Raw genomic sequence first — 19,184 nt, forward strand, 5'->3', positions numbered from 1 at the left:
CGTAGAGAGTTTATCGTCTTTAATTTCTGTTGTCATTTGGGGTGATGTGTCGGTCGGAAGCTTCTTGTAGAAATGTTGGTCATTAAGCTTGCATTTGCTATCCTTAAAATATTCCTATTTTTCTAGAATAAAGATATCACCACGTTGGTCGGCTGGTTTTATTATGTCCTCATTCATCTTAACGTACCCAAAGGCTGTCGTTCATCACCAGTAATAATGATGCGGATCGACCTTTGTTTTCTGTACGGTTTGATTATATCATTCTGCACCCAAGATATGTACATGCCAAGTTGTTTGTCGTGCTGTTCATTTATCGTCCACAACTCACCTGACACAGCTGGAATAGATTGTTGTCTATCCCTTGTGTGCCCTTGGAAATATTTCCTAAATCGAAGGTTTCCTACAAACTTGTCGAGATTCTGAGAAAGCTGAAACTTGTATAATATACAAGATGCTGGACAGAAGGATGGACCTTTTCAAGAAAGGCTTGGTTCACCACCTGAAAAAGTATTTTGAGATAAATGGACGACAATTCTGTTTTCCCTGGTTATGTACCTTTTCTAAACCGGGGAGCTCTTACTGGCAAAGCTAGGATAACTGAACATTTCTGCCTGTCGCCGGATCTACAAATGTTTCGCAGCAGAGCGTCTACGTGTTCGATATGCACGATAGAGGTTTCGTCAAATATTTCAAGACCAGTGAGGCATTGTCTCCTGCCAGCTTTTTGCTTTTCTCTTTGGACATTTTATCTCTAATTTTTTCCGTGTACTTATCAAGTGCCCAGATAAAGTTCCCTGAGTTCGGTAGGAGAGATGAGGATGGCTTCTCTGCGCCCTCTTCACATTTTTATATTCGGCTAATTGGCACTTACTGTGGTTGCTGACAGTTTCTGTTACCTTCACACATATATCTAATAGAAATTTGTCCCACTCTTCTTTTTTCTGTATGAATAAATGATGACATTGAATGTGCACAACTGAGAGGAAGTCCATTAGGAACAACACCTGGCTACTAGTAAGGCGTTACGTGGGACGAAGGAAGTGTTGCAGATTCGCACTCATCTGCAAGCGAAACAAAGAGGAAGAGGATGTTGGGAAGAGAGAGCGCGTAAAAGGGACTCGGCGCCATGTAGACATATTGAGAGACGTAGCCACAGCCAAGGAATAAAAGCAGTATAGTAGCGGCCTAGCGTTTGCTCTGCTTCTTATATATTATGACGCCGAAACCCGGGAAGTTCAAATCTGACACGTTTATTAGTTGTTTTTTCTTAGTAACATAAACTTCTGAGATGACGTCAGCCGTCTGTGGGCCGTACCTTTTACAAGGGGTAGTCAAATGGCCGGCCCAGGCTCCGCCGCCTGGGTAGCCGTGGCGTAGGTCCGGCGAGTATTGTACTAAAGCTACGCACTGACCGAGGCGATGGACGGATACTGGGAGGCCACATTGATGAGGCTGTGTCATCAGGGCTAGGGGGAGGGCCATTACTGTGTAGCAGGAATGAAATCGGATGCCAATGATGGAGCGGGTAGCTCAACTCCGCTTATATAATATATATTGTTACGATGCGGGAAGCCGATGAATAAAGATGAGAGAACACGACCGATGGCGATGGTAGATGATGTTTAATGAATATCTTAGTGGGCCTAGCGCGAGCGCTCCGGTCCACGCCCCTGCCCTCTTCTTCTTCGTTGCTCATCCGTAACATGACCCGGGGCCCCCGAGCGATCGTTCCGATCGTGGACGAGAACGTTTACCGATGTTGATGAGTCCATGGGATGATGATGGGTGTGTCTATATGCTTGAAGAAGAATAGGAAAAACGAAAGAATAGAGCGGCTTGCCGTCACGATGATTCCCGATTGGCCTTGGCCCACGACGCTCTCGGGCCACACGTTGCCACGACTCAATGGCGGAGGCCAAGGCACGAACCGCATGGCATAGACAGGTGAGGATGTCTTGAAGTGTAGCGGTGTCTTGGGTCGTGTGGTCTTTGGTCGGCAGATCTGGTCAATAGGGTAACATATGGTCGTTCGGGCCTCTTCTTGTGTCTTGGGGTCATGTGTAGCGTCTCGGGTTTTCTCTCCTTCGTCGTGACTTGTGGTAGGGGCAGGAGGACGGGACGGAGGAGCAGCATGGTCTTGCTGGGTCCGGTAGGCTGGGGAACACCCATGCAATGCATCCTAACATTTTGCCGACGGCGCAAGAAGTTGCAGGGCGCCGAAGCACCGGACCAGAATGAGGGGGTGATGATAAAGTACCCCGCACCTCCAACCAAATGTTACGATGCAGCAAGCCGATGAAGAAAGATGACAGAACATGACCGATGGTGATAGTAGATGACGTTTACTGAATATGTGAGCGGACCTCATGCGTGCCGTGGGCAGTGGGCAGAAGTGGGCAGGAGCGCTCGCCACTGCCCACTTCTTCGTTGTTCGTCCGTAACAATATATATATGTGTGTGTGTGTGTGTGTGTGTGTGTGTGTGTGTGTGTGTGTGTGTGCGTGTGCGTGTGCGTGTGCGTGTGCGTGTGTGTGTGTGTGTGTGTGTGTGTGTGTGTGTGTGTGTGTGTGTGTGTGTGTGTGTGTGTGTGTGTGTGTGTGTGTGTGTGTGTGTGTGTGTGTGTGTGTGTGTGTGTGTGTGTGTGTGTGTGTGTGTGTGTGTGTGTGTGTGTGTGTGTGTGTGTGTGTGTGTGTGTGTGTGTGTGTGTGTGTGTGTGTGTGTGTGTGTGTGTGTGTGTGTGTGTGTGTGTGTGTGTGTGTGTGTGTGTGTGTGTGTGTGTGTGTGTGTGTGTGTGTGTGTGTGTGAAGCGACTGGACCGTGAGTTGAAGGCGAGGAAATTGGCTTGAAGGGGTGACGTCTTGAGTTGCTCTTATTTTGTTAGAACTGTTCGAAATTGCACCAGATTGCCATCAAGCGCTAGGTATATTTCGATGAACGGTGCTTTTTACCATGCATTGAAATAATGTGTAAAGGCATAGTTAACGTTCGTAGCCCGATGTTTTAATGCCCTACACGAGATCAAGGCATACAATAAAGGATAGCTAAAGGCTGGGTCAGCCGTCCGACACCTACAAAACTTGTGTGGAGACCGTACGCGGCCAAGAAACGGCAAAGCGGCAGGGTTGAAAAGCCACGTTCGTTACATCGGGCACCGGGACCGCATTCTCTGCACCTGCAGAGGTTGTGAACTCCGGTCTTGAACTTCACCGCTTGAATATTAAACCATCTCACAAAACGTTGGTTCGTTCCTTTGCGACAGTGATTTGCGGAGCGTTGAAGCTGGAGAGCTCACCCCGACCTTTATTTCTGATCGGTTCTATCCAATGTCTTCGGCGAGTTGTTGCAGGTGTTCAAGCGACGAGAATGACCGATTTCTGGCCACGTAAAATGTCCCAATGTGCATTGTAGGTGTATTCTCACTCACAGGCAAGTACTCCAGCAGCTAGGCGACGTCGATGAACGTGGCACTGGAGCACGTCACTTGGTGTAAATTGGTTGCGGACGTACTTGACGGGGGAATTACCGATGATCGCATATTTTATCGGATGCCTTAGATACTTAAAATGAGATGGTCAGTCGTTCGATTGCTAGCAACCTCGTTCATTGATGTAACCAGGAGAAGTCTCAATCGGCCAGTTTACTGAAGAAAGTAGAGCGTTATGAGAAAAAGCGACGGTTCCTTTTCAATGTTTATTTCGCCGAGATTTTCGAGAATGGTATTCCTTTCCTCATGGCAGCTTCACAATAATTCCAGTCTTGGGATCATCGGCGTGAAGAAACGTACGAGTAGCTGTGACCCTGCCCCGCATCTCACTTCAGAGTGAGGGCGAGACCGCCTAGCATGCCATATCAAAGGGGCCGCTGCGCTACAAAAAAAAGAATGACATAAAGGTGATCATCAATAGCGGACCTTGCATGTAAGCAGAATGAGACGGAGTACAGCTGATAGAAAAGGAAGCTAAAAGAGAAGAGCTGGGACAAAGGAGAAAAAAGGGGAAGAGAAACGTCCAGCGCGGTTATATATGTGCCCGAAAGGGCCACCACCACGTAGCCGGGCATCAGCGGGACTCCCAAATCAATCCCACTTCCCGTATAAGGCGTCTGGAGCGAGTAACTGAACGCGCGCTCTCGGGGAGGAAGAAAGGAGAACAGAATCAGAATGCCGCTTCTTAGAAGCCGCTACGGCTGCTGGCAAAAGCGCCATCTGTGTATTTTTTTTAACAATCCCTCTCTTGCGCTTCCAGACAGTGCGGCGCCGTTCCCACTGTAAACATCAAAGGAGCTTTTCAGACTGTAGTGTCTTCGCTTTTTCACAAAAAAGCGGCGGCCTTGAGGAACAACGAAGAAATAAGAAGGAGAAAACCTGCGGAACATGGTGCTAGAAGTGCTGCGGTGGCAAGACAGATGAAACAGAAGGAGAAGAGAGAATGGCGCAAAACTTTTAATAAAAAAAAATGCCACCAAACGAAATTAGGGTTTGCAATATTTGTAAATTTTTGGCTGAGGGACCTTGCCATGAGGCAGTCATGGTGTAGTATTTTTCTTTGGTATATGTTAATAAACGTAAAGAAAACTCGAGTGAAGCCCAAAACCTTATGCGTATGCAAACGTTATAAACAAAAGAAAGAAATATGTCAAAATAAATGAAGACACTGAATGCGACATGTAAATTGAGAAGAAAAAAGTTTAACACTGACAAGGTTTGTGGCCCGCGGAGCCGTAGCACTGGGCCGCAAACCTTGTCAGTGTCAAACTTTTGGCTTTTTGATTCACATGACAGATTCAGTAACTTGATATACTTTTAAATTTGTCTTCCTGTTGTTTATGATTTTTTCTTACGCATAAGCTTTTGAACTTCACACAAGTTTCCCTTAAATATATAGTAAATTTGGTCAAAGATGAAAACAACACCATGGTTGTCTCAAAGCATTATTCCTTATCCGAAATATTCGGGGCCTTCATTTTGTTTGTGGCATTTTTTCTTTTTTATTGCGCTTCTGCCCTCCTCTCTTGTTTCCTTTTCGCCTTCCTTGTCGCCGCAGCACTTCTGGCACCATGTTCCGCTGGTTTTCAGTTTATTATGCTGTTTCTTAATTTTTTTTTTCCTCTAGGCCACCGCTCTTCTGTGAAAAAGCAGAGTCGCTAAACTTTCAAACACCACTTTGTTGTTTATCGGAGGAAGCGCGCCGCACGGTCTAGAAACAAGTTTACGTAAAACCCAGAGAAGGGATGTAATGAAGGCACACAGATGGCGGTGTTGCCAGCTGCTGTTGCGGCTTCTGAAAAGGGGCACTCGGTAGCCGCTTCTTCCTCCCCGAGAGATCGCGTCCGCACACCTGATACGGGCCGCCCGCTGATTCCCGGCTTCGTGGTGGCGGCTGCCACCACCCTCATAAAGAGCCACCCTCAACGTTTCGGTCCCATGTTTTCCCAATGATCCGTTTCATTTCTATTCCTTGGTTACCTGTCCCTCGTTCTCCGTGTTGTTCTGCTTGCAACTGCAAGGTCCGCTGCTGATGTTCTCCTTTCTTTGCATTTTTTAGCACGGCAGGCTCTTTGAATGTGGCATGCTATGCGGCCTCGCCCTCGCGCTGAAGCGAGTGGGGGGGACTGTCATAACTCCTTGTATTTTTCTTCAAAGCGATGATCTCAAAAGTGGAATATTGTAAACCTGCCCTGACGAAGGGGATACCATTACCGGAACTGTCAGCGAAATAAAAATTGCAAGCGAGAAGTCGCGTTTGTCGTAACGTTCTGCTTTCTTCTGTAAAATAGCCCATTAAAACTTTTACTGGTCACACACACACACACACACACACGCGCGCACACACACACATACACACACACACACAGTCCAACGAGGTTAATGTATGCATGTTTGTTTGTATGTAGTACGTATGTGTGCATCTACGTCGCGGTTTCGGTAGACAATATTGGGAAGTTTATTGAGAAGTCAAGTTTATTTATATTTTTTCTGTATAGGTGTTCCTGGAGACACTTTTTGGAAGTAGGACATTTTTTTTTTCTCTCAACTGACATCACATTTCTAACAGTGTGAATCTGCTTGGTTGTAGTTAGGAATACGCACAGTGCATAACCCAGATCTAATGCACAAGTTGTTATGACAAGCGCGACCCATCTGCTAAGTAGTACAGCTGTACACCTTTCTGATCCGCACTCATCGCCTTTCCTTGCGCTCTTTAATTGTAGCGAGCCCTCGCTGTTTCGTGTTTTCCTGTAGCTCTTGCTGTGTGCAACAACCTGGATTGTATAAGTAGGAGGAGGTATTATTTGCGGTTTTTAAGCTTTAATCTCCTTTTTAAAGGATGCGTGTAATGATAAGTGCCCAGTTGTTTTGTGTGTTCGTTACCTGAGTGATTCCAGAAAGCTGGCCCTTTACGCCGCAATCCACTAAGGTTACTCTGAGATAATAGTTTCGCTCGGTAAAGGAAAATGATTTTTTGCCGTTCAAAAGTTGTAGAGATAATCTTCTAAAATGGCTATTTTAGGTCTCAGTATCTTCCATTGTCTTTCATTTATTGAGGGAGAGTCTATTATGTATTTTCAGGCATCGTTTTATGAATCACACTTTGTAGAACCTCACTATAACTAAAGAAATGTTTTCCCTTCTAGCGTGAATACTAGATTATTTTATTACGTCAATATCCATTATTGAAATGGTAATTTGTAGTCATTGCGATCCTATGTTTTTATTTCTTAAGTATTTTTCTACCAGGTGCTGCTACTTATTTTTAGATGCTCATCGGTTCCTACACGAAAGACAGGGCATGCTATGTACAACATTTTCACGATTCAGGTAAAAACCTGAAGGAAATGACTAAGAGTAGCAGTAAAGAACTGACGCAGACATATTAGCCACAAAGGGCAAGCCCAGAGTGGGCCACATGTGAACAAACGATCTCCAGAGTGTATCACTATTCCTCTAAGGCTACTGGTAGTGGTACCCTGGTGGCTCAGGCGTTAGTAAGCTTATAGTAGGGTCACGAGTTCCATTCCGACTCATGCACCAGCATTTTTATGATAACCACGTCAAACGTGGGATATTAGTGGTCTTAAGGAAATACTGGCGGATTGACAAAGACGAAGGCCCACCAATAAAGCGTCCCTTCTATCCTGAATTTCTTCGCTACGTTGGGAATTCACGACGACAATACATTTTTCCAAAGTGTTTTTATAGTTAGGCGGTATTTTGTTCGCTCTTAGACTACGCTTTCTACCGTCGCGTATTTAAGTTTTCACTTCGTGGCGCTCAGCTAGGTTTTCTCTTTGGCTTGTAATTTTTGAAACCAGCTAACCGTGTTCTAAAATGGGTTGTTGTGAGCCTGAGTGCATTTACAAACAAGGAATACCTGTACGTTTTCAACATTTTTATACAATAGCATTAGCATTTACTATAAACACGCAGATAGGACATAGGTTTGGTCTAACTGGTTTCGAAGGAGTTTATTTTGGGTTTTCACGGAAAAGCTTCCTAGAGCAGTTCATTTCTCGAAACGCCACAAGGTCACATAGACTGGATTGTAACTGTCTCATTAAAAACAGTATTTGTGCTGAAATAGTGTGACCATATGCTCATATCTGTTTTGCTTTGTGCTAGAATTAAAATGAAAAATGAGGCGCCTGCTATAGGAAGAAAGTATAAGTGAGCGCAGCCCCCTGATCTGACTGAGATTCATACTGCGAAGGTTTCAAAGCACAACAAAAGTCACTTTCTGCAGGTGGCATTTAAAATAAAAACCTAATAAGGACGAAATTTCAGCGAGCTAGAAATCCATGAAAGGCGAAGCTTTTGGGGAAGAGACTAAAAAAATAATCCGCTCTCTCATACTCTTATTTCTAATGAAAAAAAAAAAACACAAAGTAGCCGGATAATTTCGGGAAACCGATCACGCTGGTCGTTTACACTCCATGCCTTGCGTGCGCCACTGACATTAAGAATGACCAGGTACCCGCCACTTGGAGTGTCGCGTACTAGAACAGCGATTAATGTAGACTACGTGCTTGAGAGTTCACGATACATTTTTTGATTGCCTCGCAATTCCACTATTATTCGGGGATTTTGCGGCAATCAACTTTTTGTCTGCTTTTAGTTTTACGTTTTTTTTTTATGTTTTCGGTTACATCTGTAAGTTAGGTTTATCTGTCAGTGTCACATGCTTGATAAAAATGCGTTTCCCTCGGTTGGCGCCCCGCCAAAACAGAGCTCCTTTCGTACACCCACCACGAACGTTAACAATCTGTCACGAGCCTCCACCGTCGTGTTTGTCGTCGCCTTAGTACAGCGAAAAAGGGACTGACAAGGGAGGGTGGTTATTTGTTCCCAGGTTTACTCACAGAGCTATTGTCGTCTCTTGAGCTTTTTCTTTTAGCAGGACACAAGCAGCTCTAACCAACTTCTTCTTTTAGTCCCCAGCAGACGACAGAAACGTCTTTCGCCTTTATTTTTAATCAATAAGATCGCTCTGCCTACGGTTACGTGTAAACAGCTACGTCCGTGCCATTTTGTTTCAGAACTTACACATGTATTTCGTTACAGCGGCTCATAGATATGACCGTGAATTTCGTGCGAGGCTTCTGGTTTTACCGAAATGATAATGCGATTAGTTTTACCTCACGTAAGCACTGGAATATGTGCGCTTGGTAACATAACCCGCATGCGCAAGCACAAGGAGAACTCTAAAGGTGCTTTAAAACAAGGATTTAAGAAAACGTTAACTCTAACACATTTTTGTTTAATTTAATGCACTAATTAATGAGGCTATAGGCAAGAGATTTGTATTGGGAGAAGAAACAATCCCCGCTTTTTTTTCCTAAGCGTATGCCTTATATTTCAAGATGTAGAGAAAGAGAAAAAAAAAGAATGTGTTTTCATAGCACATTGCTTTCCTATGGCACTTCGGTGAAGTAGCTAGCCACGAGAGAAGCCCAGGTGTTAGGTGGCGGTACCAGCAACAGCATTGGAAACGATACTCGAAACGAGAGAAACTCAGTGTTCATAATGCTATTCTCAATGGAGGAGCCGTATTTTCCATGCAAGAGGTTCCAAACTGTTGGCCGGTCTACGCTCACAAGATATTGTTTAAGATTCGGCTGGGCGAACGGGGCTTTTAAAAGTACCGTTATTGTCGATAGTGACTAGGAAACGAGTGTTTCTTCTCGATCGCGTATTGGAGACTTCAAAGTACTCCTAAATTTGAAAATATATCTGAAGATGAAACGAAGGGCTATTTTTACTGTGTATAAATTCAAAACCCAAATGTCACTATAAGAGTTCCAGTACAAAGGTAAGACAACAGCGTTATTGTTTTCTCACCTTTGTGAAGACAGCAAATAGCAATTGCTAACCATTTTTGATAATATATTTGCTTCCTACACATGAAATATGCCTGAAACTTACATAAAGCTTTTTTGTTAAATATTTTGTGTCTTATCTTTACGACAGATATCGTTTCTGCTTTTGAATAAAAAAAAAACGATCCATTGGCTCTCGTTCTGAAAAAAATTGAAACGATTTTGCCTGTATCTGGCGCGGGTTTTCCGGTGCAGCCAGAATCAGTTTCCCGTATACCGTTTTGTGTGTGTGTGTCATACGCATGTTTACCTCAAAATGAAACGTCATCACATAGCACAAAACTGTTTAGGCTGGAGTGGAAAGGCGGAATGGCGGCGCAAATTAAAGATATGCGATTTTACTGAAAGAGGCGCACTTTGACGCCGAGCATGTAGCCAAGAGTGAATGATTGATGTATCATTTTAACCCTCCCCCACAAACCTTTTCGTCCTCTTACTCAATTAGTTATATGAAGTGAAGCAGGATCGGAGAGGAGTCTGAAGTTGTGCGTAAAACTGCACAAAAGAAAACGAAATAGCTGCGGAAATTTACACGCATGGTAGTGGAAACGGCTTTCGCAAATTGAGGTGCTGATGCCGGAGTATTTATGGACATGTGAGGGAACACACTCATTTAATTAGGGAAGCCTAATGAGTTTAACAAGATTTCTGGCTAATTTCGCGCAATTGCGATACCCTATAGCCTACTTTTTACTCTTCCTTCCTAAGCTTACTACTAGTTAAGCATTTTGGCGCGCAATTTAGAGTGTAAATTGTGCTAAAAGAGTAGAGTGTTGACACGAATGTAAAACATTTTGCAACCTTCTTGCACTGCAAGGCGCAAATATGTCTCCAATGCACAGGAAACAAGTTTTTATGGCGGTTCAAATGGAAGAAACGCAGCGGGGCGCAAAATCCCGCATAGGCACCCTCTTATCGTGTTTTAGACTGTAATCCTCAAACTGCGTCACCGCTCTCTAGCAATGAAGCGCAGCGCAGTGGTTTGGTAGCTCGCTTGCTGTCGCTGCTGAAGAAAGACGACCAGCACTTTAGTGGCGAGAAACAGCCGTATCGAGTACTGAAAATGGGTATTTTGTTTTCTTTTTTTTTTCGACAGCTCAAGAGAAAGTGTGAAAGCTCGTCTTTAGTTTGACGTAACTTTTTTTATAGCGCGGAACCTTTGACGAAGTACACGCTTAGCTGCCGCTTTTAAAAGCACGCCCCGCTTGTAAAAGTAAAGACATGAGTGCATAGGCGGACTGCAATAAGCGAACAATGAGGATTCAGTTCGGGGACGAAATGGAGGATGCTGTCTGCGACTTAGGTAAAAAGATTAGATATGAAAAGAAAGATAAACAGTTGAGTCCAATCCCTTAATATTTATCTTGCCTGTCTTTATCAACTGTGCGTCGAGACATCTGTGGACTTTAGCTTTGACATAGATGCTAAGTTTTTATCGCGAAAGCAATACTACTCTAGGTTTCCAGCCTTCAGCGTAGCGCTGCCGGTAGCCACGTCTTACCCACGTGACGCTGTGACGTCACATCCCACGTGGGCTCGCAGAAGTTGCTAAATTGGGTCTCTCGTTTCACATGGACGGTTATGTCAGAATCAGCCTGCTAGGACCCCGGCATTCACGTTACCCCTACAGGCCACTAAGGCACGTTCATGCGGCTTGGTTGAAGCGGGGCTTTATATGTGGGCTGAGGAAGAAGAAGGCGAGAAGAACGCTAGGTCATCCGCAGCTCTCGCTCAATATTTGGGTCGGCAGCTTTGAACTCTATTAATTGTTGTTTGCCTTGTGCCCCACTATAGCTCTTATCGCTTTGCGTCTTATTCTGTTCTTTGATTAAGGCTTTTCGAAGCTCAACGGCTTAGAAGGACGGAGCTCACCGATGATTCCATCTTCGGGAAGCCTGGAAAGAAGATAACAAAACTGAAACCTTGCGCTGGAGAGCGACACAGGAGCTGCCATGCTGTGTAAATGCGATCCGAGGTACGCTCGCTGCGCTAGGAAGGCTTGAAGCTACCTGATACAATTAGCAATATGTTTAGCTGCCGATCGCGAAGCCTTTGGGTAACAAAAATGTCTATATGTTGCGGGCGTAGAAGGAGTCGGCTAAGCAAGAGCGCCACCGGTGCCAACACGTAAATGTCGGTACTAGAACTTATGGGATTGCCGTCTAGGTCAAAGTTCATGCAATGAGCATCAGGTTTCGGTGACAATGTAAGAAATGTCACCAAGAATTAGCTGCCATCGCACAGCAGCCACCTCGTGGATACCGTTTTAGTCCCTTCCTTGCCAATTATAGCTGCTTTATCTCTATCTTATTATGTGTAATGTAGTAAATACCAAATTCATAAAAACTATTTTGCTCAAACGGGCTGCGTCCTTGACATACAATCGGATTGAGCCACCGGCTAGGAGGTGAAGGTGCACGTGCTGCCACTTCCGAAATATTCCTATTCAGCTGATGACAGTAGCGCTAAATATTGATGATAAGCCTTGCATCTGTTGTCGCCACCGCCGCACTGGACGCAGAGAGGCATTCGTCATTCGTCCAATCTCGCATTCTGCTATCACCTCCAAGCTATTATTCGAGTGTGTGGCTCTGTTTTCTGATGTTCTCACAATTCTTTTCAATTGAACAATAAAGTTAATTAAATTCATCAAGCCCGAACCTACGGTCATTTAGGAGTTTCTCCAACGTATCTGAGAGCTTCTTGGCTGTTGGTTTAGATGATCACTTGCTCAATGGATTCTCACAATTTGCAGAGTGGCTGATCTTTGGTTGCGTGAAATGCGAGCAAGCAACACTGACTGGTTTCTCGCTTGTTAACCTTCGGTCTCCTCTATGCGGTTTTCAGCTACGCGGACGAGCCGAATGTATTTCGCATCACCTACAGCGCGGCGGCACGGTCGATAGTGCCTTACAAAAAATGACATGAAAGTTTTGCAGAATATGTGCCGCTTAATTGCATGGCACCACTCATACTTTCTGTGGAGTTTCCCATGGTGGCGTGGTGGAGGCTACTCAGAAACTTTACTGCTGATTTTTTAATCTCAGGGTGTTATCTGAGGAGGTCATGATCGATTCAGTCTTGTGAAGGATTGCTGTTGAATGATGACGATTTTTTCTGGAATAATGTCGGACAATTTGCAGCCAATTTCTTCAGGTGCTTTTCATGTCTACATTTATAACCACCGGAAAGGTCCACAATGATTGGGTGTCGCAAAGTCAGCGCCGGCGTTCAGGGTGGTGACATCCTTTGACCGGCCTCATGCCGCCTCTTTCTCGCTTCGACGCCATTTTTAATCACGCGGGCGCTCGCAGCGGTCGCCGTTGCTTGTTGCTTGGTGACAGCTAAATTTGCGTTGTTTAGGCTGTGGATGACGCGCTGATAGTTCTACTTGTACAGTGGTAGACGGCATGCCTCACGAGTTTATAGAGTCCACCGAGCGAGCAGTACGAGCGTTTGCATGCCGATGGGCACCAGGTGAACCCATAAATGGCCACGTTGGTTTGGAATGCCACGGGACTCAAAGGGAAGACGTAAGTGGGAAGCCCAAGAAAACCGAGATCGGAGGAGAGCAACTGACAGCTCATATATCGGCTAGGTAAGTTGCAAGACAGTTTAGTCTTATCGACATATATGAAGTAAATACAGAATATTCTGTTCACAGCGGTTGCGTCAGTAGCATATATATATACGCGAATAGGTTCGGCGGAGAGCACAGGTGTTTTTTTTTTCCCTTTTTGAACATTGATTTTCTTCGCACTTAGTCTCCTAGTTGATTATGGTGCCGAACGAAGGTGCTTTTCGGTTGCGGAGGGCTGTAACATTAGAAACGAATCATAACGCCGCGCGACTGTTTTATATTTTCACAGGAGGCACTGTAGTTTCTTTTGCCCAGAGTTCTGTTCATAGTTTTAACCACTCCGTTAAACGAACTAGAAAAAAAAAACACAGGCTAAGTGCTCGTTATTTGCAACTGAGGGCCCCTAATACTTCGTCTGGAGAGCGCGGCTGTTGTTTTGGTGCCACTTGATGCAGTGCGGTTTTTTCTAAACTCCCAGTTGATACGTCGCTGTTCTCATCTCAAGGCTCCTACCTGACTTGTACTAACCGCAATTGATTTTATATTCGCGGGAATATTTTTACCATGCTGCTCATAACCCGGTAGTTGCAACGTTCATTCTCGACCCTGGTTCATATTCTGTGAATGAGCTAAATGCCTAAGCCTGATGTGTCGCATCTAAACATGTCGTCAAAGGCATTATTTTGGTAAATCGTTCCTGCGCTTTCTGCATCGCCGCCCGTCGAAGTCGGTACATTGTTGGAAATGTGCGAGGCTCGGTAAGGTAAAGCAACATTTTTATGAACTCTGTCATTGAAGTTCCTTAAATACCTGGATAATTGTCTAGGAATTATTTGTTCGTATCAATGAAATTAGCTTCACTAATCACATTCGGCGTTTTATCTTTCTTCAGTGCCACATTACAGAGGACCAGCTCGAGAGAAAGCTACTGAATGAACGCCGCCTGTTAACGTTTACAACTTTAACAGTGCTCTTTGACTTTAATACGCAATAATTGCACTAGAGTGCATTATGTCCGCGATTATTTAGTGATTAATAATGCTAAAGTGAAGCCGACTAAAGTTCCCGCGAGACGTCCTCCCAAATGTCGACATGCTGGCTAGGAAGGCACCAACTCCTTTCTTATCTGTTGCTTCTGAGGCTGGCTAAGCGAGCCTGATAATTTAGACGACGATTATGACAGCTTAACTGTTCCTGGCATGAGTTTGCCGTAGATAGCTTTGTTTTGTCTGTTATACCAGCCACAATGTAGACATCATCTGTTTAGGTACCTGTTTATCACTCTTTCTTAATTGCTTGCTGCTTTCGTGGTTTACGCGTACCTTTTTTCCTCTTTTGTTTCCAATTTGTTGCGAATTCGGCTGCGTTACTCTCCACACCTTTATTTTTTGCTCCTATATTTGCTCGTATTTTTCGTGGTTCGCACCACTCTTCACGTTTTGCTTTCATTTGTTATCTCTTGTACTTTATATAGCCTACATTTATGTCCCTCTGGCTTGCTAATATATATTGCTCTGTTTGCTCTTTTTCTTCCCAATGCATTTCCACCTATGACCACAGCCGATCATCTCTTTCCCCAACGTATATCACAACAGTTTCATTTGACGACTCTGAGAACAAACACGCTCTCCGCTCACACCAATTAGCCGATGCCTACTGCCGTCCCATCATCGACCGCCTTATTGGTGCTTCGGACCCACCCAATGCTCGGCTTCTCCGACAACTTCGCAATTTTAAGCTCGAAGATGGCATCCTACTCTCTCAGCGGCTGACAAACCGACGCCGACGCGGCGCCTCTTCCCAGTTTTCGGCAATCCGTTGATCTTGATCCGCGCGTTGTGGCGCGTCCTCTAGAAACGTAACGCCGGACCGACATATTTGTGATGTTTTGGAGAAACGTATGCGTTCGTAGTGAAAGTGCCTATACTATTGGCAACGCGACAGTAACTGCTCATGTCAAGTTTTAAGCATTAATCCTTACCTAACCCGAGTGTAATGCGTTGACGGTCGAGCATTGTGAGTAGCTTACAGAGTTTTATTGTTTGCATAAACAATGAGTGGCGGACGCGCTGGCGCCGTGTGGTGAATGAGAAGAACCTTGTAGGTTTTAAGGTCATGTTTGATTTGGCATTATTATATCAAAGCAGCTTTAAATATCTTCACAAATTGGGTTTATGTTTTCTACAGAAATGGCTAAATGGACCCTCTGCCGAGGGACCATTCCGGCGTAGTCTCCAATAATGTGTTTTCCTTTCTCTCTGTTGTTGCTAAGCGGGTTCTTAACTATCTTTTGTAGCATGCCACCTTCTTGGTTGTACCTTGCCTGGCAGTATTTGATACTGGGAGGGCTGTTCTACTTGATACTTCAACTGTCAAAGTAGGCTTGACAGCGCCATTATTTTATTTTCATTGTCTGGAAGCTCAATGCTGTCAAGAATAACCGCCTGCATCTCCCAGAAAATCTTGAAGATTTCTGCATCCTGAACACTTTTTGCACCTTGGTAAAATGTTACCTCTATTCGAGGGGAATTACAGAAATAGACGAGTGAAGCGCACTCTTAATCAAGACAGTACGTTACTTGCTACTGGCATTAATGTCAGCAACATGTCTTCATTTGGACACTATGTGGTACACAATGCCAATTTTATGTGCTGCAGTGCTACCGTTTCTGCTCCGCTCAAAGAATGTTGGGAATAAATGCTTTGAAATACATTCCGATGTTACTCTCAGTTTGCGGCCATCCTACGGAAGTATTTTGCGTCGCGAACATTCAAAAGCTCTATGGAGTAGAAAGGTATAGGCGAAACTTCACAGAAGCATTTGATGAATGAAGACGATTTGCTTCATGCGGCTATTGACATGAAGGCTACCATATCCATTGAAAACAATGAAGACCAGACCATCAACATACGAGGAAACACCCATGTCTTTTGCCATTCTTGCTGTGCAGCTTGAGACTTCCTAGCCTTCAAAGACGAATCAGTTGTCTGGTGATGATGAAATTTAGTGCCTGGATGAACATATTTTATTCATAAAAAGTGGTAAGGAAAAGAGGCTTGGTATACGTTGTACCACTGTGTGTGGGCCAGAGAAGGAATACAATCTCCTTGTCCCTGTGTTGCCGGATGACACGGCTACTGATATTGTAGGTGGCAGTGTCGGAGGCGCCATTTTAAATCTAGTCAGGTTGCTGGGTAACATCTTGATGGTACCTCTAGTGTGAATGCGCCGACTCCAAGAGCAGCCTCGGGGTTTGGCGTCTTTCCGAGTTCTGCTTCATCCCATGAGAACCTAATCCCTGCCAAGTACAAGTAGTGTGAAGTAAATCAGTAAGAAATCTCTGCGCTACAAGCAGAGGAGCAGAGGATAAGAAAGCGTGAGCGTTATAAGTCACTGAATTTGTAGATTGGTGACAGACGTCATAGATATCATGCCGATTTTCCAACAATTGATAATCCCATAATTAATCTGTGTGGCTCTTGGTCTAGGCAATATGTACTTTTGTCAGACTGTTTCTAGGGTACCAGCTAGATAGTGTTCCTGTTGTGTACAATAAGACAGATATGAGGTCAGACGAATAATCGTAACCCGTCCTGAGAACACAATGTGTTTCGAAGTCAATGAGCCATTTAGTGGATCGTTTTGTGTTTTCCAGGAGTATGAGTTTCTGTGGTTCTGCCTTTACTATCCACGTGTACCCAGAAGCGAACCTAATATTCCTTTCATCTGCGATTGGATTTTTAATGTATATCAACTATCAGCTGTAATTCAAATGAACATTTTATTCAACCATCCCCTATTGTGGTACAGTAGCCTATTATACAAGTCCTTATCAGATGTACCTGTCTGCCAATCTCTTTATGCAGAGGGCACGCTGCTTCAAGCCTGTTTTCTTCAATGACAATCATATGGTTAATACGCGGATTGGATAATTTACCTGCTTTGAGAACACTTAAGAGGACTACACGCTTACGCTACCCTGATAAGCGAAGGAGGCTATGCACCAAATAAACTCATCTTTCGGATGTCACTTCGCAATGATTCTACCATTATTGGCTGTATTGGGGAATTTTGTATAAACTACGTTTAGACACAACGTTAGCCTCGGTTTCCTGAGGTCTTCCTTTCCTCTTTTGTGAGAGGAAACTGGGTATTCAAACTCTATTATACACACAACTTTAATTGAAATCCTCCAGTTGTGCACTAATAAAAAATCCATGCTGAAAATTGCCGCCTTCATATTTTTGATACTGAAAGCTCTCTAGCGGTCTGTGTATGAACTCAAAGCAATGGGGATTTGCACCCTGATGACCCAATCATTAAAGCCTTACTTGATGCGCGTCGCCACGTTGCTGCCAAGTGAGGCTCTAGGCTGTACTGTGGTGGGGTCCTCTTCGCTAGTGGAAATACTAAAGTTGGCGAATTCGCAGCCAACCGCAGCTCTATTTGCCTTTCCCTTTAAGCTTCTCTAATATTGTGAACACAGCGCGTTTTGTGTTTTTGATTAGGATACATTCCATTGATTAGTGCATGGTTGTAGGTGACGCCTTACCGTTATATGAATTGGGGGACGCACGGCATCGAATATCGCTATTGAAATTTCTTGGAGACGACGCTTCCAGGGGAATTTCTTAAGACATTTAAATCCACTTCTTTATGTGGAAATCAAAATATTTCAGAGCAGTAACGGTGTTTTATTCTGTCTCAGTTTTTTACGCAATGACAGGGCTTAAATTTAAAAATGTGATAAGTTTACTTCTGATCGGCCTGCCAATTGTTTCAATGTTTATTATAAGATTTTTTCAAAAGTCGCCTCAAATATCACGCAGTTTGCGATGTCTAGTCACATTTGTGCTGACCAAAATGTGGCGGTTGGGGCCGGTCTATCATTTACACTACATGTGGTTCGTACTGTTTTGCACAACTACGGTACGTTATGAAAAAGTGGGAATGCTACCAGTCGATCTTGATAATGTATTTAACCGAGTTCGTAATGCAACTTTTTTTTTTCGTTTAGGCGGCGCCTACATCGCTATAATGAGTTGTACTGTAATGCGTTTTTGGTTTGCCACGTTCTTTAGTTTAGATACGAATATTTCACAATCAGTTTCAGTTCACTCCTCTGCAGAAATAGGTTTTGTTTTCCCTGCTCCCGCTGTCTTTGTACTTCAAGACACTTCATAGAAATGTAATAAGCGAAGAATCCTTATAGGGAGAGTTTCTTGTGATGGGTAAGAATTTACGTTTTTTATAGCAGTCCTATAGGATATCCTTATATAGACGTTGAAAAAGAACCTTATTTGACAGCGGCGTTATACGATATCTCACTGTCCAGCGCATGCTGATGACCTCTTAGACAGTGTCTTTTTAAATTAATTGCCCAGTCACGGGAAAATGCGCACGATGCGCCGGCATTGTGATGGTCGTTTGTTGAAAAGAACACCTCAGTACACTGGCTGCTTATCAAAAAGATGTGCATACGGACCTGACTTTAACGAGAGATGCACTTGCTCTTTGTGACATCAGTCGTAATTCTTGTTTTCAAGTATTTTGTTGCTTATTTGTGTAGTATCGGCGTCTTGTTTATTTGATCGCTTCACTCTTACAGTGTGCACAAGGTTCTCGAATGTTGCTGTAATAAATACAGTGTTGAATAAAACGAGCTTATAGCAATGCGCTCTCGTGGGTGGACCGCGAAACTAGTCTGTTCGCGCTGCCGCAAGTTCGAAACTATGGCTCGGCATAGTTTGGCTTTGTTATAATATATGTTTCTTCGACTGTAGCTGGCTTATGTGAAACACATATATAACGGCTTATAGTCGGGCATTGAGTTCGAGTGCTAAGCCGCACAAACTGCAGGCTACATGCCAAACGCCTGTTCGCATACTCAAGGACGAATAGCTGCAGCTATTTCTCACTCCTGAAGAGCGCATTGGAGCCTGCAGTGGGTCGGTGGCACGTTAGGAAGAGGGCATATTACAGCCGCAATTGGAAAAAAATATCTTATAAAAATAATGCATGGCTTTCAATTTTATGCTATATTTTTCTTGTCAACCAATGATCAAATCTGCTATTTTTCTGCATCATTAAAAGTTCAATGCGATGAGAAAATATAAAAGAGTAAAATAAGGACAAACCATTACTAGAGGTAATAGAGGACCCTTTTTTATTTCCTTATAGTACAGTCTTTGATGTACAGCATGAAGCAGTTACGATGGCAAAATATGCAGC

This window comes from Amblyomma maculatum, chromosome 11 (genome assembly GCF_055883805.1).
Source record: "Amblyomma maculatum isolate TAMU_Amacu chromosome 11, ASM5588380v1, whole genome shotgun sequence".
Taxonomy (NCBI): domain Eukaryota; kingdom Metazoa; phylum Arthropoda; class Arachnida; order Ixodida; family Ixodidae; genus Amblyomma; species Amblyomma maculatum.